Below are 24,000 nucleotides of genomic sequence, written 5' to 3'. Positions count from 1 at the left end.
AGACTATGAACACTCACAATCAAAGACAGCTAGCCTTTCTAATATTAGTCCTGACTCATTAAGAAGGGCTGGACCAGTTCCTGCACAATCATGGCCAAACAAAATATTAGGTTCCAGTTCAATCCACCAGGTGCACCACATTTTGGTGGTGCTTGGGAGCGGGAGATTCGTTCGATAAAGGCTGCATTTAACATAACCTTGGGGTCCCAAACAGTTACTGAAAAGGGGCTGAGGACATTTCTAGTGGAAGTAGAAGGGATCTTAAACGCAAAACCTTTGGGGTACGTTTCTTCCAATTTAGCTGATCTTGACCCAGTGACCACCAACTATCTGTTAATGAGGCGGCCTGACTCATCTCTTCCTCAGGTTGTCTATCCTGAATCAGATCTCTTGACTAGAAGGAGATGGAGACACAGCCAGGTGCTGGCAGATCGTTTTTGGTCATGCTTTCTTAAGTATTACCTACCGAATCTTCAGACACGTCAGAAGTGGCAGAAAGAGGCAGCTAATCTAGCTGATGGAAAGGTAGTAATGCTTCTTAATCCACAGTTACCCAGAGCTTCATGGCCTGTAGGTAGAGTGCTGCGCATCATACCAGGAGCTGATGGACGAGTTCGAACAGCTGAAGTAAGGATTAATGGAAGAGTGTATATTTGACCTGTGACCCGACTTATAGAACTTCCAAAAATAACTGATGATGAGCCTTCCAGTGACAAACCTTCAGAATGACGTAAGAGGTCAAATTTGGGGGCGGCTGTAAAAAAGGCTCCTGTGCCTTTAAGGCGCTGAAGCATGATCACGTGAAAACCGTGGCGTGTGCAGTGAGCATGTGCGTTTGTTAGATGTACCTCGTGAAAGCCGGAACTACTGGAGCCACTAGAGAAAGTTTAAGTTTGTGCGTTGTTGACCAAATGTAAGTGTTTATGTACATATTTAGAAGTTAAGTGTTAAAAGTTAGAGAACTGTTCTGAATTAGTAGTTAGGTTAATATCTTACGTTACCACATTGAAATTGTAATTGCAAACACCTTAAGTTGAAAGTGTGAAGCTATAGTGCCACCTATTGGACATTTGTGTATAGCATAGTGAGATAACATGTATATATGTACTAAATGTCTTATTTTGTTGTTTACCTGTTAGAACCATACATACACCTACTCACCTACCTGTACAGTTGTTCTACTTCATGTGAAATTTTGGCATCTCAACATTAATGCGATGTTCCTGAAATGGTTGGATTAGTTCCTGTGTTCTAACCGACACATCACAGCGACTACAGCGTATTGCAAGTCTGCCTTCTGCCTTTCTCCATAACATGAAGGGTGAAGCAAATCACGATGTGGGCAAAGACAGTTTGTCATTTTTCAGGTGTGATCCTCTGATGGCATCTCTGACGTCATTGGCTGGTATCTTGTTGAGATTTACCCACCTCAGGTACCCCCTTGTGTGTTTAGTTCTTACAAAGATGAAGTTTGACAAACAAGAGGAGATGCGCATGACATTGAGCTCATTTGGCTGGCTACATGTCACACTACGAGGCAAACAAACTCTGAAGGTTTCCAGCCTGTGTAGTGCGACATCCCCATGGGACTCACCAGGACCTAAATTCATAGGTGTGGTCGTCTCTGTGAGATCTGAAATGGAACAAATTGTATCACAAATTAGGATAAAGAAATCAGCCCAAAAAATAAATGTAAATTTAGAAATAACTCGGAGCAGAGTCGGGCAGGTGTACCACCGAGACGTGAACACATTAGTCAGGAAAGGCTGGCAAAACCAAAAGGGTGGAGGAGTCGCCATTGATGTCAAAGAGAAGTTCAACTCCGGAGAGTAGTGTCTCAGTGTGGATTTGACTTGACCACGTCAGGGATTGGGGTCTTATAAGGTTAAGGATACGGTGTTGACCTGGATTTGGGGCCAGCCAGAAAGGATTTTCTTCTACCAACGAATGAAAAATTTAGTGGATGTAATACAACCGACAGGAAGACCACGTGGAGAAGTGATAAGACTGCTCATGGATACCGATGTTAAAGGGGAAGTTGCCTTTACTTTTTGATTCCCCCTGATATGGTGCAAAAGGGAATCTGAAGCTGTGCTGAGAAGTTGTGAGCAGGTCGTGTAACCCTTCACTCCCTGAAAATCCTAATTGTGTGGCGAGCAATGAGACACAGCCACTGCAGTCATTGAGTGTCACACGCTGTCCAGTTTGGAGCCTGCATACTGTGACACCAGCTTGTTCCAGTATGATAACTGGTTGTCAACAAGACGGAGATACTGTGGAAACTAGAAGGTCTCATAGTGTGACACTGGCTTACGACAGCATTTGAAGTGGCTGTCAAAATGCAGAAAGCTCATAGTATGTTGGAAATTAGAAGGTGTGCAGAAAAGTCACAAGAGAGTCATATCATCAGTAAGACCCTGATATTCCAAGATGTGTAATCTGAGATCCTCAAGGCAATGAGATCCACCAACTGTAGTTGTTAAGTGTCCATCCAAATTAAAGTCAAATAGTGTGACACTGGCATAATTGTTATTTACTGAGATTCCTAGTCTGGAGATCAGAAACCTTCAAGGCAAAGAGATCCACCAACTGTAGTTGTTAAGTGTGACAAGCTGTCCAACTCAAATACATATAGTGTGACGCTGGCCTAACGGTCATTTATGGTGACTCCTGGTCGTAAGATTAGTCGCCTTTAAGGAAATGAGACCCAGTAGGTTTAGCTGTTAAGTGTGACATGATTTCTGACTGGACGTCGGCAGTGTAATGCCAATATCAGACAGCATAGTAATTGGTGTCAATGTACAATGAGTCTGAAATGCTTAGAAAATTAGAAACTGGGCAGAAAAGTCACGAAGGAGTCATAGAATTCATTAGTCATTAGACGCCCACCAACTAAAGTCATCAAAATCAGGTAGAATGACATTAGAATTAACACATAACATTAAGAAGCTGTCATAATACAGTGAACTTGTGATAATTCAGAAATTTAAAGCTGCGGAGAATTTGCGATGGAATCGTGGAAACCGTAATCCTATGTGAATCCTAGTCTTACAATCTGACCTCCTCACAGAGACCAAACACAGCAATTCCAGTTTTTGTCAGACATGTTCCCTAACTTGAAGTCTTGTAGCGTGATGTTGGCCAAATGCAGCACATTAATTGATCTGTCAACGTGCAGTAAGCTGGCAATCCTTAGAAAAATGTTTTGAAGGAGTCACGTCATCCATTATACCGTACCGTTCCTATTCATGTAATGCAGGAAAGAAGCCCGGCAACTAATGGTTTTAAAATTTGAAATGCACTCCAACTTGAAGTTGTATAGTGTGACGCCAGCCTAACGGTCATTCCCTGTGATTCTAAGTCCTATAATTCAAAGCAATGAGGTCCTGTAAATCCTGTTGTGTAGTGTGACATGTCCTCCGACTCAGACGTGCGTAGTGTGACGCTGGTCTAACGGTTATCGTGTATAATTTCAAGTCATAAAACTCAACATCATCAGATCCAGCAAGTCCAGTTGTTAAGTGTGACGTTCTCTCCGACTTGAAGTTCTATAGTGTGATGCTATTTAATATCTTCTCCAGACACCATTTTAAAAGTTCTCAAGGTTTCCGCTTAAACTCCATGATTCTTTATTTTGTTCTGCGGTTGTTTGTCATGAGCCGTTTTGTCTCTGCCTTACCAAAAAAAAATCCAGGACACCAACGTCATTGTTTACAGTCTTCACATTGCTGAAACAGCACACTTGCGATGACTCGGAACACTCACGTTAAAAGTTCAAAACCTCCATCCCTGTACCCTCCTTGAAGCCACAGTCTTGATTTTCCATGCACAGGAAATGGCAAAGCACAGAATTAAGACAAGCAGGATGGTTAAAGCAGGAAGTTAGCTCCAAATATATTACAAAATCCTTGTCATTTTTGTAGTCACAGCGTTAACAGGGTTCACCCATGAACGTGAAGTGATCTGTGACAGCTCTGTAGTCACAAACGTCCTGGTCTTCAGGGATTACCGAGGGAGGTCTCCACCCAAGAAATCCCTTTAAACAAGAACAGAGAAGATGCCTCGGTTCATGCGGGTGGGTACTTGTACAGTTTGCAGATATGTCCGTTTAACCACCAAAGAGTCTCGTCAATAACACAGACCGAGCGGCGACTCTCCCGCAAGCTTCTCTGCCTCGTTTGAAGCCATATTCTTGGCATGGATTCTCCTGTGCATCAGCAGAGTGTTTGATATGCGGAATCTCTTCCCACATTCGGTACAAGAGTAGGGCTTCTCGCCGGTGTGGATCCTCTGGTGGACTTGCAGAGTACTTTTATATGTGAATCCTTGCCCACAGTCCATGCAGAAGAACCGCTTCTCTCCCGTGTGGATGACCTGATGTCATCGACGATTACACTTGTGTGTAAATTTCTTCCCACATTGAACTCAGGAGTACGGTTTATCCCCGGTGTGAATTTTCATGTGGTGTTGAAGGTACCCACTATAGAAGAAGGTCTTTCCGCAATCTTGGCAACAAAATGGCCATTCCCCACTGTGAGTCCTCTGATGCTGCTGAAGTTTCCCCTTCAGTCTGAACCTTTTCCCACACTGGTTACAGAAATATGGATACAGTCCGCCGACCACTCGGAAGCATTTCCCACACGCGGGGCAACTGTGTGGCTTCTATCCCGTGTGGATTCTCTGATGCTGCAGGAGATCATTTTTACGTATGAACCTCTTTCGACAATCGCTACAAGAATGGGGTTTGACACCATTGTGAATCTGTTGGTGGCCCTTCAGGCTGTACTTGTAGGCAAAGGTCTTCCCGCACTCCTTGCAGCTGAATATCGTGTCTCCGCTGTGAAGCCGCTGATGGTGCTAAAGGGTTCTTTTCTTTATGAACTTCTCGCTGGTGTGTGACAGATGATGTCGCTGAAGGTTGATTTTACTAAATAAGCTCTTCCCACACTCCGTACAGCAGTGCGGCCGCACCCTGGTGTGAATTTGCTCGTGGAATTTGAGGCTGTTCTTGAAGGCAAAAGTCTTTCCACACTCCTGGCAGAAGAAGGCCTTTTCACCGGTGTGACACCTCTGGTGGTTCTGAAGGGCTCTTTTGTCTGTGAAACTCTTCCCGCACTCACTGCAGCTAAATGGCTTGTCTTCTCTGTGTGTCTTCAGGTGCTACAGGAAGTGGCGCTTGTGAATAAAACGCTTCCGCATTCCGTACAGCAGTGCAGCTTCTCTCCAGAATGAGTCTTCTCGAGTCTGGAGATGCGCTTTACACACAAATGACTCTCCACCCTGGCAGGGAGAAAATTCTTTGTTAGTTGTAGTAATCACAACTCAAAGACACATGATATCCGATATGGTGTTCCACAAGGCTCTATCCTGGTCAGCTGCTCTTCTCAATCTACATGCTTCTGTTAGGTCAGATTATCTCAAGGCACAATGTGAGCTACCACAGCTATGCTGATGACACATAACTGTATTTATCAATAGCACCTGATGACCCCGATTCTCTTGATTCACTAACACAATGTCTTGTATTTCTGATTGGATAAATAGTAACTTTCTCAAGCTAAATAAAGAGAAAACTGAAATCTTAGTGATTGGCAATAATGGATACAATGAGGCTATTAGAATTAAACTGGATACATCAGGATTAAAAGTCAAGACGGAGGTAAAAAGCTTAATGGTAATTGTTGACTGTAATCTGAATTTTAAATCACATTTTAATCAGATCACTAGGTCAGCATGTTTTCACTTAAGAGACATAAGTAAAGTTAGACCTCTTATATCACTGAAAGATGCTGAGAAATTAGTTCACGCGTTTGTTTTCAGTCGACTAGATTACTGTAATGCACTCCAAAAAAGACATAAATCATTTGCAGCTAGTGCTGAATGCAGCTGCTAGAATCCTAACCAGGAAAAGGAAATCCGAGCACATTTCTCCAGTTTTGATGTCACTACACTGGTTACCTGTGTCATTCAGGATTGACTTTAAAATTCTGCTTATGGTTTATAAAGCTTTAAATAATCTCGCACCATTTTACATATTGGAATGTCTGGCACCTTATATTCCAAATCGTAACCTAAGAACCTTTAAATCAGTGTCTGCTTAGAATTCCAAGAGCAAAACTTAAAAGAAGTGGTGAGGCGGCCTTCTGCTGTTATGCACCTAAAATCTGGAATAGCCTGCCAATAGGAATTCGCCAGGCTGATACAGTAGAGCACTTTAAAACACTGCTGAAAACACATTACTTTAACATGGCCTTCTCATAACCTCACTGTAATTTAATCCTGATACTCTGTATATCCAACTCATTATAATAACTATTCATGATGGCTCTAAAATCTGTACTGACCCCGACTCTCTCTTCTGTTTCTTTATCCGGTGTCTTTTTGGTGGTGGGGCATGTTCCAACAGTGATGGATTAAAAGCCACAAGTCTGCATGACCATCATCATCAAGAGCGTCTGTGAGAACCCTAAATACAAAGAGGACTATTTCATTTATGTTAGGTAGAATGCCCAGAGGGCACTGGGTGGTCTCGTGGCCTGGAACCCCTGCAGATTTTATTTTTTTCTCCAGCTGTCTGGAGTTTTTTTGTTTGTTTTTTTCTGTCCTCCCTGGCCATCGGACCTTACTCTTTTTCTATGTTAGCTAATGTTGTCTTATTTTAATTTCTTATTTTGTCTTTTATTTTTCTTCATTATGTAAAGCACTTTGAGCTACTTTTTTGTATGAAAATGTGCTATATAAATAAATGTTGTTGTTGTTTGTCTAAAATGTCTTTTATGAAAATGTTGTAATCCTCATTGAATGATGTATACTTTGTAAGTTTCCTTTTAAGTCCAATAGCGCGTTGTTCTGCAAAACACAGTGATTGTTTGTCACTTTAAGAGTCTCATCTTTTAAAGGCAGGTTAATACAATAGTGTCCATCCACTAGTCTGTCAGTATCTGAGGCTATGCTCATGAATTTAATGTCCTTCTGTGACATTTCCTCCTTTTCCTCACAACTGTGCTCTGTAAAGTCTGTCTTGTATTGCTGGAGTAACATTTGTTCCACCTCCATTATTGTCACATGATTGACTGAATAACTTTGCAGTCTTTCTTTGTCTGAGTCCTTTATCAATCCATTAACAATCCACCCACGGGATGTTTTCACAGCATAAAAAGTTTTATCTTTGCTATGTGTGATTTGCAATGGCTCTATGACTTTACGGGCATTTGTACTTAACAACAACAATATTAATAATAGAACTGTAATTAGAATATTATTGCTATGGTCAGCATTATTCTTGGGTAGATGCACGTCTTTTAGATTAGACGATTTCTTGATATCTTCTTGCGTAGGGATGTTCTCCCTTTTCTCTGATACAGAGTTGACTGTGTACACTTCTGGTACATTAAAAATGTATTTTCTTCTATCGCACAGACTTGTAATTTGGTTAAGACTGTACACTTCACTAATTTCTGTCTATTCACTTTGTCTCTTTCTACAGTGCTGAAGTAGATGTGAGACTTTCTTCCAGAAAGATATATCTGCTCCTGTAAACTTTCTGTGCCAAACGTAGCTGAGCTGCCAGAGTCTTTTAGAGCAGATGTTTCTACACATTTTCACTTGTTTCAGACTTAACTTGAACTGGAGTCTCAACTAAGACACACTCTTTACCGGCCCCAAGTCTCTAGTGGCTCAACAGAAATATGGGCAGAAGAAATGTTCTTCTCTTCAGACATAACGTTCTCCTCTTTAGGAGGTGCGGCTTTATCGTCGGTGCCTTTTTCCTTATTCATATGCAGAATTACAGGATGTAACTGAATGCACGTTTGGCATTTAATCTTTTCATCACAGTCTTTACTAAGATGCCCTTGTTTAAGGCACTTAAAGCATAAGCCTTTAGATTTCAAAAAGTCAACTCTACTTTCATAAGTTAATGTCTGAATTGCACTACATTCCTTAAGATCGTGATTTTCATTGCAAAAAAGACACCGCTTGTACGCCCGGCCGTCTCCGCCATTTTGACTGAGGTGTCTGCATCTATTTGTTCATCTGCAGCAGAAAAGTTTGCAGCTCGTGGTCAGTGTTGTCCTTTTTCTTCTTGAAGGTATGGCTTTGTAGAGCTGAGCCGCACTCGGGGTTCAAAGCTGATGTTGTCTGTTCGTCCAGAAAGTTCACTGGATCGGCGAGATGGGCTTGTTTGCTCTCCGTACTTTCAATACTCTGAACTTTGCATTGTCACGGTGCTTGTAGGTCTTGAGGTTTGGAGACTTTAGTACGAAGGTTATCATTACTTTCAAATTGTTGTCTGCTTTGTAAGTTGGGCATAATGTTCGTACATCTGCCAGGAGAGATTGCATAATCGCACAGACCTTCTCCTTTCCATAGCTGGTTTCCATAAAGACTTTCGAGTTCCATGGCTTTTTGATGACATTCTACCGGTGACAAATATTTACAGTTTTTAACAATCTCGTCAGGTGTACCTTTAGTAAACTGTGCCAAAAAGTCCAATTTATCTTGCGGATTCCCTATCACATCATCAATATCTCGGTCAAATGCTCCAATAAAATCCACATATTTCAAGGGATCGCCATCAAATATTGGAATCATTCTGTATGGCACATAAGGCGCCTGAGTCTTATACTGTTGTCCTTTCTGTTGATCATGACTCTGTTCCTAATGCTGTTGTTGAAATAGTGCTGGAGCTTTATTTTGTTCATCATAAAACTGTAGCTGAGGAGTGTTTTTACATTCATTTGTATACAAAAAGTTACGACTGCTTGCATCTAGTGGTTTTCAAATCTCACATCTGGTCTCTGAGGCACATTACCAGGATTCGGTTTACTTTGACTGCGATTGCATCCTTTAAGAGCTCACAATTTTGCTTCAGACTCTGCTATAGCTGCTTCCAATTCCAATTGATCTCTTTTAGCTTTCAACTGTATTTCTTCAAACTCTCTTTTAGCTTTCCACCGAGATTTCTCAGATTTCCACTGTGCTTCTTCCATATCTAGAGCTTGTTGCCTTCTTTGGTCCGCTTTAGTCAACAACACAACATGTGCTGCCTCTTGAGATCTGATGACACTACTTGAAGTAGCCGCTGAACTTGCGCGACTTTTAGATTTTGCAGAAACTGCAGGAGAAATGTCATCTTTCGTTCTGTAGTCCCTGAATTGTTTACCAGAAAAGTCAGGTTGCTGGTTGAGGCTTTTATTTTGGCATGTTTTAAAAACCCAATTCATTGTATAGTCCATAAATGTATAAAAAGTTTTCATTTTAGCGTCAAAATCCTTTTGTAACATTTTCAGTGTATCTTCGTTAATCTGGAAGAATAAAAGTTTGTCGTTTAACCTTTTAAATTCCATTCTCAGATTGAGGATCTGATTTTTCATAATTATGTCTACTTTGTCGTAGTTAAATTCGTTTTGTTGTAAATCCCTTACGATCTTCATCAGACGATATAATTGTTTGTATTTGAAATCCATTTCTGATCGAAGATTAGCTGACACTGAATTGAACGGCTTTCTGTCGTCATGGAGATGGCCCTTTGTGACGTCATATACAAAGCGACTTTCATTCACACCTTCAGATGTTGTTCGGCGTATGATATTTCCACCGGCTTCAGATATAGATGCCATGGCGATCGTATAAGGCACTTAAGCTCCTTTATAATCTATACAGTCTCACGAGGAGCTCTCGCAATTCTCAAATATGTCCTACTCAGAACAAAGACAAAGATTAAAAGTACCTATCAAGTTTTTTTTTTTTTTTCCAAGTAGTCGTTTTATTTCGTCACAGTCCGATTTCAGGCTTAGAACACGCAGGTTACTTTCTTTTTATAATCCAAAGGCAGTTTTCAAGCTTTCAATCCTAGACTGGTTTTAAACTTTAATGTAGTCACAGAAGCATAAAGCGAGATCAAGCACAGGTAAAACACGTGTCGAAAGAAATCTCTCAGTCCAAAAGTTCTTTTTAAAATTATTTAGTGAAAGTTAAAATCAAATAATCCACACAAAAATAAAATAATAAAAAAAAATAGTTACACACGTAGAATAAAAGGCAAAAATAAGGAAAAATGTATCTTCTCTAAACTTAGCTTTTCTTCAGAAACTTTAGCTATTTCTGTACTTAAAAGTTCTTTACTTCTTCTTCTTTACTTAAAGATTCTTAGCTTCTTCTACTGTACGCTTTAAACGTACGGCTTTGTGCTTAAATAAGCGCGAGTTACTTCACACACTCAAACGACCTGTAGCCCTGTTAGCACGAGCGGATGCCCAGTCACGGTCATGGTTTAAAATCGTGTGCCTCTACACCTTACACATGGCAAGGCTGTCACTAACTGAAGAATAATGTTTACTAAAAGCTGTTAGAAATATTGAGATTGCTAAATATAAAGCGCAATATAAATAAAATTTATTATTATTATTATTATTATTATTATTATTATTATTATTATTATTATAAAGTCACAGGCCTATAGGCTCAACCCCACCACCTGATCTCTAAATGAAGCCTAATCACCTGTGAGCGCTCACTTTATAGAAAACGGGAAATATCTGTATTGCAAGAATTAATGAGTTGCTGATGAAAGGCACTATATATAACGTCACAAGGTGAGAGGCTCAATTCTCCAACTGCCTGCTTCTATGAACTCTCAAGGAACGCTCACAATCTTGAAACAGACTGTAGATATAACACGCTCTGAAATGTCTGCAAGGCTCTTTGGCTGAAACTGGAGAGAAGTGAAGGTGCAGGGGGTTCACAATTTCAAGAGCTCTCCATGAAACAGGCCTCTTTGGGAGGGGGGTGAGAAGGTCCAAATAAAAGCACGTATGGTGTTTTGCTACCAACTGAGATGTGGGAGAAAGTCTGGTAGTCAGATGAGACAAAAGTAGAACTTTCTGGCCAGACTTTAAAGAGGAATGAATGTGTGGCACCACCAACTACACACTCATTCTGGCCGGGACTGAAGAAACACCAGATAGATAGTGAGGAAGAGAAAACATTATTATTTAACTCACAGATATCAAGGACTGTGTTTTGAGTTGATCATGCTGCAGAGAGCTACATGATTTGTTGCTGATTTATGCAGAAAAGAAGTCGGGCTTTGTGTAGAGCATTAAGGGACTAACTTTGATCATTTATAGGAAAGGCTGACCTCTGATACTATCAGAAGACCCTGTGAAGAATTTAAGATCTTTATGGACTATAAGAATGTTTAAATTGATTCTAAGTGTGTATAATTAGAAGGGTGTATTCCTTAGGAATGCAAATGTCTGTTTGTTTCAGGTTTAAGAACATTCCAGTATATCATAAATTAAGATTTAACCTAAGCTATGTATAACCTCAGAATGAACTGCTAGGGTTTTTTTTTCTTTTCTAGGATATAAAAGAGAGAACAGGTTTACATTAGATATTCTGCCAAAATCCAAATCAGTTGACTGAGTTGGGAAGAGGCAGTCTCACATTCTCTCTACTCACCAAGAATTAAGAATAAAGAAATTATTTTTACTTTAATTGGGTTTAAGTTCTTCCGTTGTTTTTGACTTCAGCGCTCACAACAGATAGATAGATAGATAGATAGAGTTGGGCTTGAAAGTTTGTGAACCCTTTAGAATTTTCTGTTTTTCTTCATAAATATGACCTAAACCATCATCAGATTTTCACTCAAGTCCTAAAAGTAGATAAAGAGAAACCAGTTAAAACAAATGAGACAAAAATATTATACTTGGTCACTTATTTACTAAGGAAAATGATCAAATATTACATAGCTGAGTGATCTGGATTTAGCAGATGTTGAATTGTAGAGAATAAGACTCTGGGATTACTAGCATTGTTATTTATAATTCTAGAGAAATAGCAGCGCCTCTCAAGACAGACTGTTTTATAATATTCTGTTATTTTAACCTTCAATATCTCATAGTGGATAGTCTGTGAGGCACTTCAGACAGAAACTTGACCGCAATGCAGTGACACCCGGTCAGTCAGGGTGTCCAGACACACCGAGCAGGTGAACTCGTCCTGTGACACAAACAGCTGGGCTTCTGCCATCGTCAGTCTGAGGAGAGGCAGGCAGAGAGAATCAGTCAGAGAAACAAGGAAGTGACTTGTGAAGAAACCAAAGTGAAAGTTTGTCTGAGCTCAGTGAGGAGGAGTAGGAGGATGATGATGATAATTCTCTACTGCCAGTCACTCTGCAATAGCCCACCTCAGACTCATTCCACTTAAGTACATAAGTGTGACCCCTCCAGCCTGTCACTTCTCGGTGACACACACTTGGACTCGCTGTCACCAGCACTAACAAATGTACAGATGTCTCTGAGACACATGAAGGCTCGTACAACATTTGCTTATATCAGTGTTTCTCAACCTTAACCATGTGTGCCCCATCTTTTCATATTAGTTTTTGTGACACCCCTCACCTCCTGCCCCCAGCTTTTATGCACATTTTCAGATTTTTGTTTATATTGAGATCCATCCAACACCACTAAATTTTAATTTGAGAATGAACTATTGGCAGAAGTGCTCAAGTCTCGATCACACTGGGGCATCGCTAATATGTTTTCATCCTCAAAATATACAGTCACAGATGTGACACATTTCAAATTAAAACCCATGTGATAAAACTTACGTAAAATTTCAACCTTTCTTTAGTTTTCATTAAATTTCATGATTTTTTTTTAGTAATTTTAATAATTGCACATTTTAAATAATTCCATTCTATAATAATACAAATATTATAAACACTCCTAAGAATACTATCACGTCTTATTTCTAAAACAATAAGTGACATATTAGCGAGTCCAGAAGTGCCGTCTAACGGAAAGAGAGAGGACTGCACTTGAATTCTGATGTCTGCTAACGCCGGACAGGCCTCTCCACGTCACACACAGTATACAGTAACACAGCACGCCACTGGTCGTCTACTTGTCACTCTGTTGTCACTCTCAGCAGTTCCTCTGCCAGGTTTTCTGCAGTACGTCTCTCAGTAAACTCACAACAGCCAAGAAGTCAGGATGTCATCTTAGTTTCCAATAAAGTGACAAGTGACAGACATGTATGAGCAGGTCGTTCTGGATGTCCGGCAGTCAGTTGTCAGGCAAATATCTGAAGCTTTTTTGACCCTGTCTCGCCACAATGCACTCTCCGTGTTATATAGTCGTGGAGTAATTGTTTGGGATGAGGTTTATCTACAGGGGAGAACATACATGAGGTTTAAGGCTGAACAAAAGTTTTAAATCCTTTGTCCTCCACAATGAAAATGGCTGAAAGTCACGGGCTTTAGCAGCTCTTCATCGTCACTTATCTGTCTGACTGTGGTCAATTGTTTAGGAATAAATGTGCTTATTTCAGTTTGCGTGGCAGAAGGCTGTGATTTACCTGCAGTTTTGATAAGACAGTGGATGCTGTAGCAGAAGTTCTTGGCTCAAAACGGGACACTTTTCACGGGTCAGTGGATGGCAGCCTGAGGAGAGAGAACTAGCTGGACGGATGGTTGAGCGCTTCTGAGATGTCTGTGCAGGTTTGGTGTTGGCCCTGCTCTGCTCTGACGGATATTTTCTTCAAATTCTGCACTCAGCTTTGCAGTCTCCAATATCATTGAAATGCAGCCAGATGCTGTTTCTTTTTCGCTTTTCGCTCATTTCTTCACTTTTTCCGAGAAGGGTCTGGCTGCAGCCTGCAATACCTAGGAATTTAGACACGGAACGCCTTTCATATCACGGAACGCCCTCTGATGTCAGTTTCGAGACGTCATCATTGTTTTTGTTGGAGTCCGGAGGAATGGTGGACAGAATATATCTTTTTAAAAGAGTTTCGAGGAAAGAAGAAGAGTTTGTGTTGGAAATTAAGATGGCAGTGAGTTTGTTGCAAGTTGTACTAGTATTAGGTAATATTATACTTTACTGCTAGGGTACGAATTATACCGCAGTGTAATAAAGCTGTTGAATCAACTTTCAGGTTCCGTGCAGTACTAAGCGCTCTAAGGAAGTATTAACAGTTAAACAACAAACAGAATGGTTTGTGCAGCTAATTGTTACAGGGCTAATCGGAATACTCGATTCAGAGTAGTAAATCGACGGATTCAGCAGTCAATAATTTTTTATAACAATTGTTATAATATGTAATTGACCGTTGTTGAGTATAATTAACCATAGCGCAGTGTTACGGACTATAATCAAATATAAGTGACCGTGATTAAGTACTTATAATTGCCAGAATATCATTCACCATTTGTCCTGTATATCACGTATATGCAAGTTAATCAGAAGCAAAACCAGTAACCAGTAACCTGGTATTTTAGATATCAAAATATATTTCAGAAAGACAATACAGAGAGATTGAGCCATTATAAGGTAATGTTCCACAGAAAGCTTATTGTTTGCATAATTTTCTAAGACAAACACAGTTAATAGTGGATATACTGGTTTTTCAATTATAGTAATGTTGGTAGTCTGAAGTTTGAATATACTTAGGTCACTTTAGATGATCTTTTTTCATAGTTCTGTATATATATTTACAGTACATAACTGAACATTTTAATAAGTAGCTACAAACAAAGGGCAAGTGTGAATGCAATATTCAATTTCCTTCAGTTCAAGAAAGTTCAAATTAGATTGTAGACAATAATGAGGAAAAGAACAGCCAGGATAGAATCATGTTGTTATTATTATTATTATTATTATTATTTATTTATTTATTTATTTATTTTATAAAGTTCTTTCAATGATAGTACAGTTTGTTTGAACTCCTAAAATAATATTAAATGTTTCATGCCCACCTCCCCTGCATTCTTCAAAAATACTGCTTTTGAAGTTTTTTTTCAATTGAAATAAAGTGAAGTGATTGTTCTTGTGCATGTTTGTCAGTTTTAAGAACTTTATATCTATTTTATATTCACCAGAGACACAGAAGTATATTGAAGACCACAGAGGAACCTACAGTTGTGTTTGGTCCTCAGGAGTTTGCTTGTCTGTTTTGCTATAAAAGATCAGATCATGTAGGCCTCATCAGCCACTTACAGAGCCACAGCAGGACAGTAGTTGTTCATGGAGGTATGTGAAGTGCTCTAGAATATATCTTATAACTTGTAAAATTTGATTAATTGACACTTTTAATACACTTTAATGCAGCTAGATATTCACCTTAACAACATTATTTTATTTGACAAAATAGTATACTGTGTATTTTTTAACCTTTTGAAAAGCTAGCTTTGAATAATTTTATATTAATTCATGACTGTGTATTAACAATTTTCTCTTTTAAAATATTTAGTAGAATATGACAAAGTTCATACTACAAATACTTTAATTTTTCAGAATGTAAGTGTGGAATTACATTGCCTACAATTGACAGGCAGCATATAGTATATTTTCATACATTTTTAAAAGCATCATTGACAGAATCTTTAATTAGTTTGTTCTGTTTAAAAGAATAATAGGACAGGATTTGCTTGTTTTAATTCAATTAAATTTAAGGATTATCTGAATTTCTTTCGTTAAGTTTTAAATGTTTAGCAAAATAATTCTGAATATTAACCTTTTTTTTTCTTTGTACTGTTTCAGGTTTTAAAATATACAAGTGTTCACTGAACTGCCAGGGATCAGGCCATAACCATTGCTGTTATTGTCAGAAAACAGTAGTTCATAAAGATCAGTTCCTCAGGCACTTGTCAGATTGTGGCGAAGGTCCTAAAGTGCTCACTCTGCCCTCCGTGCCCACTGCACCAGTCACCACCCAGTCTCTGTCCTCTGTGCCCATGGCACCGGTCGCCACCCAGTCTCTGCCCTCCGTGCCCACTGCACCAGTCAATGCCCAGCCTCTGCCATCTGAGTTCAAGTTTGTTGTTCTTGATCTTTGTTCAACTGTTCAGTCCCAGCGTTCAAAAGTTGTTCTTTTTTATATCTTTGTTCATATGTTCAGTTCACTCAGTTTGAACCTCAGCCCAAATCTCCCAAAATTAGCATTTTAGCAGGACTGTTCCTTATTTACTCTGTTATTTCTGTTACCTAGTGATGACTGCTGCCCATTTGAACTATTCTTCTTTAAATAATTTGATCCTAATAGTTTTCACTAGGTGGCACGGTGGCACAGTGGTAGCGCTGCCCCTGTGTGGAGTTTGCATGTTCTCCCCGTGTCTCCGTGGGTTTCCTCCCACAGTCCAAAGACATGCAGGTTAGGTGGATTGGCGATTCTAAATTGGCCCTAGTGTGTGCTTGGTGTGTGTTTGTGTGTGTCCTGCGGTGGGTTGGCACCCTGCCCGGGATTGGTTCCTGCCTTGTGCCCTGTGTTGGCTGGGATTGGCTCCAGCAGACCTCTGTGACTGTGTGTTCAGATTCAGCGGGTTGGAAAATGGATGAATGGATAGTTTTCACTAAGCTATTTTGGAAGAGCTGTGTAAATAATTCATAACGGCACAGCAGTAAAACATCCTCAAGGTTCTAAAATATTTGTAATGGTGTGCTATGGTCTCATGTGTGAAGCCAAAGTCACTCCCTTCATAAATTATTTGTTCATTTAAAAGTTGCTAGAGATGATATTATCTGATGTTCACTATTCTCTACCTGTTCTATTACTAATAATTCTACTCTTGTAATCTGAAATGAATATCATTGTCATAAAAAGTGATGAAAGGCTCCAGCTACATTTTGGTGAAGTAATTCTTTCTTCTGTGTGATAAAATTATTAATTGCCACATTTTCAGAATTAAATATTATTAATCTAGTTCTACAATGATATTCCATCTGCAAAGTTCATATCAACTTTGTTTTTAATATACATTAATATAATATAAATCAATTTTGACAAAACAAATTTTATCTGTAGGAAAATTGCCTCTAAAATAATGCCAGGTAGCTGGAAAGAACCACAGAAGAAGGGAATGTAAATATAAATGTGTGTTGCTAGTATAAGACAAAAAACACACACAGATATCTCCTTTACTAATCACCTCTTCATATGATCGAATCTACAAACAGATTGACAGCCTGGACTGCTCAGGGTAAGTGGAGGACACTCTGCCAGTAGTAAGATGTAAATGTTGATTTCAAATAATAACTTGCTTTTTTATTTAGTATGCTCTCTACATCGCCACTGGAAGAGCATTTGATTTCAGTCAGGTCAGTGGTTTAAGTGTAATATTTGTTTGAATATTGTGATTTTTTTTATTCATAGAATTTATTGTAATTTCCCAATTTACATTTTTTAGGAAGACATGCCACAGATTAGAAGATGGTGGTGTCTTCTCTTACTTCGCAAAGCCAGCATTAAAGGTGTGTAACTTTTCAAGCTTTTTTTAAGGGAAGAACAGTTATAAGAACTTGTCAGCTTACAGTATTTCTACATTTTTTTTATCTTCCAGCCAAGACTTCGGTCTTCACTTTCCACACGAGAAGAAGGACATTCAGTGTACCACAGGTAGTGCTTCGTAATTATCAGTTGAAAAGTTTTCTGACACTAATTTTAAATATTAGAACTTCACAAAAAGACTTTGAACAACTGGTCACACAGCAGGTCTCCGGTGAGGCCGTCACTGACTTGTGTGTCTCGTCAGCCCTGTGGTGTGTCAGTGGCATTATGGGGGCAGAGAATGGTGGTCTTAAAAATGAGGGTTTTGTGTGCTTGTGCTCTAACTGATTTATTAAATGGCAATTATTTCTGCTTCCAGCAATTCCAGACAAGATAGGAAAGAGCAAGGACTTTCTCCCCCACCCTTCTTCTCCATTACTAAAGAATATGAAAATGTTGACTGAATTATTTATGCCAGTGCAATCATATTTAGCATATTTATGGTTACATTTAGTTGTTAGCAAATTGTACCTCACAAAGGCACAGCCAGTCCTGTCAGGTATGTAGTGAAATGACTCTTATGGCACAGCCAATGCCTTAAAGGTGATGACTTTCTTTTTCCTTTTCAATATCATTCAGAAATCAACCAGTCTAGAATGGAGTGATTGTTTGCTTCAGGTAAACACTTTCCATTATGTATAACTTATTACTTTACACGTAGCATTTCTATTGCAATATGTTTGGGTGAATGTTTCAGCAGTTTTTAAAGCATACTTACTAAACTAGGAACAATTAAATTACATATTGTTTGAAATTATGATATTTGAAATGATGAATTTGGCCTTCACAAGTGACAATGCTGTGGTAATTGGACTCTTTGTCTTTCAGGGACTCACTTCAGTACAATTCCTGTAGACATTCAGATTGAACTGAAATGGGTCTTACAGCAATGTATTAGTAAATAAAAATGAATGCTTTTTTCACTACAGAGCACTTAGTCATTTTGAGTTATTTGTGCACTTTCTGAATGGTTTCTAACTGGACATGACATTCCCTTGAAGATGAACTGCTGCGGTTGTACACTGGAGTTTATTTTTTTATTTTTCACTCCACCTCATGCCTACAGGCAGTAGAGACAAAAAGCGAGAGAAATCAATTGAGCTGAGCATTCCTACGACATGCTGTGATCATATTGGTGTGTTCATTTCATAAGCCAATTTGATTGTTCTTTGAGTAAAAGTGGAGTTAATAGATTGATATTCCTAATAAAGTACTTGACAGTATTTTTTTCTTTTCATAAAAAGTCTTCATTGATCCAAAACATCCTGGCTGCTTGTGACTGGCTGGATGCCAACAAAGACCAACTTGTTGGGACAGAATTCTGGAAATGGACGAGGATGAAGTTACAAACACAATTGAAAAATTAGAACAAAGGGGAGACGATGATGAGACTGAAGTAGTCATGTCCACCTTCTTATTTACTTTTGAATGCCTGAAAGACATGAACTTTTTTCTTGATGAGATACGGGTTAAAAAAAATATTCCCATCAGTTGCTGCTGTTCGACGAATTAGATTTTTGTGTTTTATTTTTTCATGTGGAAAAACCTACCGTGATGTCATTTTGTTCAGTGGACTTGATCAGTGATTCACTGTAAAGAAAAGTGGGGATGGACTGGCTTTCTGACCTGCTTCAATAGTTCATTGTCTACTGAAATGACCAATGTAATGGATGGAGGACACAGATGGATGTCCCAACTGGGATTGTGTGCTTTATTTTTTTAAAATAAATTCATATTTGAACCTGAATCTTATGTGTGTGTGTGTGTGTGGATGTGTGAAGGGTTTGGGTGCTAAAATGCCCCCCACAGGTTACACTCCCCTATGTGGTTATTATAACAGTGTGTTTTGATACATCACTTTAATTTTCAAAACCTGGACTGTTGGCTTGCAAGTTCAAGAAGGGAGTCGAATTAAAAGCAAAAATTAGTTGGGGGAAAAAAATGTACAGCCCTGGGACTGAATATGGGAACTACTGTATGAAACAATGCCATGTTACAAATCAGGATTATTAATATATATATATATATATATATGTGTGTGTGTGTGTGTATATATATATATATATATATATATATATATATATATATATATATATATATATAATGATAATGTGTGTGTCCGGACACCACACCAGCTCCATCTTTAAAAATGCTGCTGACATCACCGTCATAGGCCTGATCACCACCAATGATTAAATGGCTTGCAGACAAGAGGTCTATCTGCTGACTCAGTGGTCCCAGGACAATCTGACCTTTCATGGCCAAAATTTAAGGAGCAGGTCATAGACTTCAGAGAATGGATTAAGCTGTGGTTTGTTTTTGTGGGGTGCTGTGGAAATGGTGAGCTTGTTTAAATTTCGTACAGTAACAATCACTGATGAATTGAGGAGGGAACAGCACGGTTTGCCTATTGCCAAGTTCACCAATGCCTTCCTGAGATGTCTCACATGTGCTGTCTGGAGTCCATCTTCACTGGCGCCATCACATCCTGGTAGGGCACACACGCGAGGGTGGTGAATGCCACAAACTATTACTGGCACCCAGCTGCCTTCTGTCCAAGATATCTAGAAGACATTCTGCTAAGATTATTACACACTCGGCCATCCTGCACAAGTGTTTTTCTTAATCCTCCCTTCTGACAAATATTAAAGAACCAATGGCGCTAAGTATGGCTTGAAAGAAAGTGTTTAGTTAAAGAGTTACTGAACAGCCAGTCATAATAAGAAACATTGTAAGAAAAAGACGAGGTATAAATATGTGAAATATACCTGAATATATATCTCTACTGTAAATTGTATTCTATATCTTTGTTGTGTTTTATTATATTATTACTGTTCTGGAGAGGGCGCTCCGGTTTCCTCCCACAATCCAAAGACATGCAGGTTAGGTGGATTGGCGATTCTAAATTGGCCCTAGTGGGTGCTTGGTGTGTGGGTGTGTTTGTGTGTGTCCTGCGGTGGGTTGGCACCCTGCCCAGGATTGTTTCCTGCCTTGTGCCCTGTGTTGGCTGGGATTGGCTCCAGCAGACCCCCGTGACCCTATTCGGATTCAGCGGGTTAGAAAATGGATGGATGGATGGATGTTCTGGAGAGGCATGAACGGTAAGTAACAATATTATTGTACTGTATGCACAAGAATAAATACTGAATGTTTAATGAGGAGATCACCTCGGGATGATACCCTACTGAAAGCACACTGTAACTGATCCACTATTTATTATTATTAGTAGTTGTAACAGTTTATGATATTTATCAAAATTTTACAAAGACGATGACTCAAAGACAGTTTGAGTTTATGTTGGTATAAGTTGGGTCTTTGCAATCAAATTAAATGTTGCACAAAAAAGGTTTATGAACAATCACGATTGTCTCAAACTGAAAAGTTAAAAAATGTAAAATTACGTAAAATCTACTGGCTGTCACATGCCTTTCAATTGATATGGACGTGACATCCAGTATTTGACACATGCAGCTTTTAGTAATGAAAACGTTGATGGATCAAATCAATAAATAAAAGACTGTTTCCTAAAATGTTTCCTTGTCAGTTTTAAAACTAATTTTATATGTAGCAAAGTTTTTGAAAACCTTCTAAAAATAATGAAGCTTTATTATTGTTTCACATGTGTATAATTTGATAGTGGGAATATAAAATACATTTATAGATTGAAAATCTCTAGCTATGAGTTTCATGAGGCACATTCCGTTTGAAACACTGGATAGTAATAAGATTTGTTACTTTTACTATAATGTAACACTTCAGGGGAAAACGTAATGAACAACCATTCAAAATAGTAAAAAAAAACAACAACATAAAACTGTACTTTATATTGGCGAAGTGTTAGAATCATGAAAGAGCTTAGAATGATTTGATAGCATAAGTATGAGACTGGAAGTCATTTATGTTTGACCAGATTGAAAACTGTTGTAATTTGTACAACTACAGCATCTACTGAGCAACAAACACGTCAACACTGTCTGACAGAGGGCATGAAGCGAGTGACGCTGGGAAAGGGCGTTACGATAAATCACGTCATTACATGGGCATGTGGTGTGTTGTGCTCTGAAGGGCGTTCAGTGAGGTATTGCAGTCTGCAGCGTGACTCTGTTGGCTGAACATGACACCCCTCGAGCGGCTCTCTTGTGTTCTCCTCGCCTGCGTTTACATGGCGGAGGTGCGCTTCTGCCATCTAATGGCCAGGCCTAGTACTGCAATTGCATTTTATAAACGGGAAAAGTAGGAAAAGCCGCATGTCGTCTCGAGTAGTCTGACATCATGAGTATCTTTCATAAAATAAGTAAAAGAAAGACGCTACATATCCTGCCTTGCTCCCTGTGTTGGCTGGGATTGGCTCCAGCAGACCCCCGTGACTCTGTGTTCGGATATAGCAGGTTCGAGAATAACTGACTGACTGAGGACGCTACATACAATAAGGATTGAGTGGTAAACATGTAAACAGACAAGGCAGGAACAGAACAATAAATAAACATGAGACTAAAGCAATAATGACAGCAAGTTTTTTTGAGTTTTAATATAACTTTTATTAAACAATCAACAATCAATACAAAATACAAAAATCAACAAAACATCAAAAAAGAACATCCTATGTAACCTATGAAACAAAAACACACTCCTCATTAACAATTTTACAAATTGCATTCATTACACACCACTGTTCTACAAATGTTTGCATATTGTTGGTCATCCTATAAAACTTGAATTCTAATAAAATTCTTATTTTTTATTGTGCCTTAAAAAACCACCAAGTCAGACTCCCTGTCATTCTTTTTTTTTCCTTCCTGGTGATATAAATGGCAGGCTTAGCCTGACCCAATAAATAATTTGCTAATCTGCTAACATTCATTTTTGCTCTCACATTATCAAAACCATATATAAAAACCGGATTGGTAAAATAAATACTAAAAACACGGCCAAGTACACAGCAAAATCTTCAGTGTTGTTTAGTGTTGTTATTTCAGAGTTCATTTTAACAAGTGTTGATTCTGGTGTTGATTTGAGAATATCAGCACTCGGAGTGTTACACAGTGTTTGTACTCAGTGTTATTTAGGGGAGCAGGTATACATTAGACCACCAAAGAGGGGATTTGAGTTCCGGCAGAGCAGCAGCACTTCTTTAATTGTGGCCATTACTGAAAAATGATTGATTGTCAATCGTTAAATTGTTATAATAACAAGCATATTGCAATTTTATGCTTATATATATATTGTGGCATCCAGCCGGGGCTGGAGCATGGCCGGGACGCCCAGGAGGACCGGAGGAGGGCTTGTGCCTCCTCCAGACCGCGAGGGGCCGTCTGCCCTAGTTATGTTGGGGGCCTCGGGTAAAGGGCTTGGAAGCCCAGCCCTGTAGGGACCCATGGCCACCGCCAGGCGGCGCCCCGGTGACTGTAGAAGTCTGGAGACAAGCACTTCCGCCACACCAGGAAGTGCTGGGCGGAAGAAGACAGGGGACACCCGGAGAGCTTCCGGGTGCGCAGCCGGCATTTCTGTCACACTGGGGCATTGTCTTTAGAGGAATGCCGTGAAGCAGCTGGAGTCCATCCGGGTTCCTATTTAAGGGGCCGCCTCCTCCAGTCATTGGTGGATGTCGGGTGGAAGAGGACGGAGCTGGAGAGAGGATTGGAGGCGGCCAGGAGAGAGGCATGGAGAACTGTGAGGCCTGGACTTTGGGGAATCGGTGCAAGAGGCACTGAGGTTTGAGAGCACATTAAAACTGTAAATATTGTGTGAATAAAGAGTGTGTGGTGGAAGTTACGATGTCCATCTGTGTGTGTCCGGCCAGCCCACAATATATATACAGTACAGGCCAAAAGTTTGGACGCACCTCCTCATTCAATGTGTTTTCTTTATTTTCATGACCTTTACATTGGTAGATTCTCACTGAAGGCATCAAAACTATGAATGAACACATGTGGAGTTATGTACTTAATAAAAAAAAGGTGAAATAACTGAAAACATGTTTTATATTCTAGTTTCTTCAAAATAGCCACCCTTTGTTCTGATTACTGCTTTGCACACTCTTGGCATTCTCTCGATGAGCTTCAACAGGTAGTCACCTGAAATGGTTTTCACTTCACAGGTGTGCCTTATCAGGGTTATTTAATGGAATTTCTTGCTTTATCACTGGGGTTGGGACCAGCAGTTGTGTTGTGCAGAAGTCAGGTTAGTTGGACGATCATTTATTTTTCAACAGGACAATGACCTCAAACACACCTCCAGGCTGTGTAAGGGCTATTTGACCAAGAAGGAGAGTGATGGAGTGCTGGAAATGGTCATGAAAATAAAGAAAACACATTGAATGAGGAGGTGTGTCCAAACGTTTGGCCTGTACTGTATATATAGATATATAGATAAGTGTATATATAAATATATATATATATATATATATATATATATATATATATATGAATATATAAATATATATATATATATATATATGGCTGATCTTCTATTCTTTTCTCTCAGGGATGAATATTTCTCTAAAACACTCGGTTTTCTAAAAGCACACAAAGCACTGATTCTGACCTAAATTAACACAAGACGTCTGTGGCTGTATGCAGTGTGCTGTCACCGCTGTTAGCTCTCTCCAACTGTGGCGACTAACATCTATTTTCTGAAAGGCACATAAACAATGGTGTCACACATAGATCAACA

General features: G+C 39.3%; 2 long non-coding RNA genes and 1 pseudogene across 2 annotated transcripts; 2 read left to right on the top strand and 1 right to left on the bottom strand.

The window, feature by feature from the left end:
* LOC120528946 overlaps nt 1–24,000 on the bottom strand; it is a 72,207-nt pseudogene that overhangs the window by 14,251 nt on the left and 33,956 nt on the right.
* Nucleotides 16,997–17,501, top strand: LOC120528331. Its single transcript, XR_005633485.1, has 3 exons — nt 16,997–17,099; nt 17,189–17,252; nt 17,342–17,501. It is a non-coding gene; the product is annotated as an uncharacterized LOC120528331 (long non-coding RNA).
* Nucleotides 17,562–18,781, top strand: LOC120528335. Its single transcript, XR_005633489.1, has 3 exons — nt 17,562–17,946; nt 18,395–18,463; nt 18,573–18,781. It is a non-coding gene; the product is annotated as an uncharacterized LOC120528335 (long non-coding RNA).

Source organism: Polypterus senegalus, chromosome 4, assembly GCF_016835505.1.
Source record: "Polypterus senegalus isolate Bchr_013 chromosome 4, ASM1683550v1, whole genome shotgun sequence".
Taxonomy (NCBI): Eukaryota; Metazoa; Chordata; class Cladistia; order Polypteriformes; family Polypteridae; genus Polypterus; species Polypterus senegalus.
The sequence above is the reverse complement of the archived record's forward strand: the minus strand, read 5'-3'. Positions and strand labels throughout refer to the sequence as shown.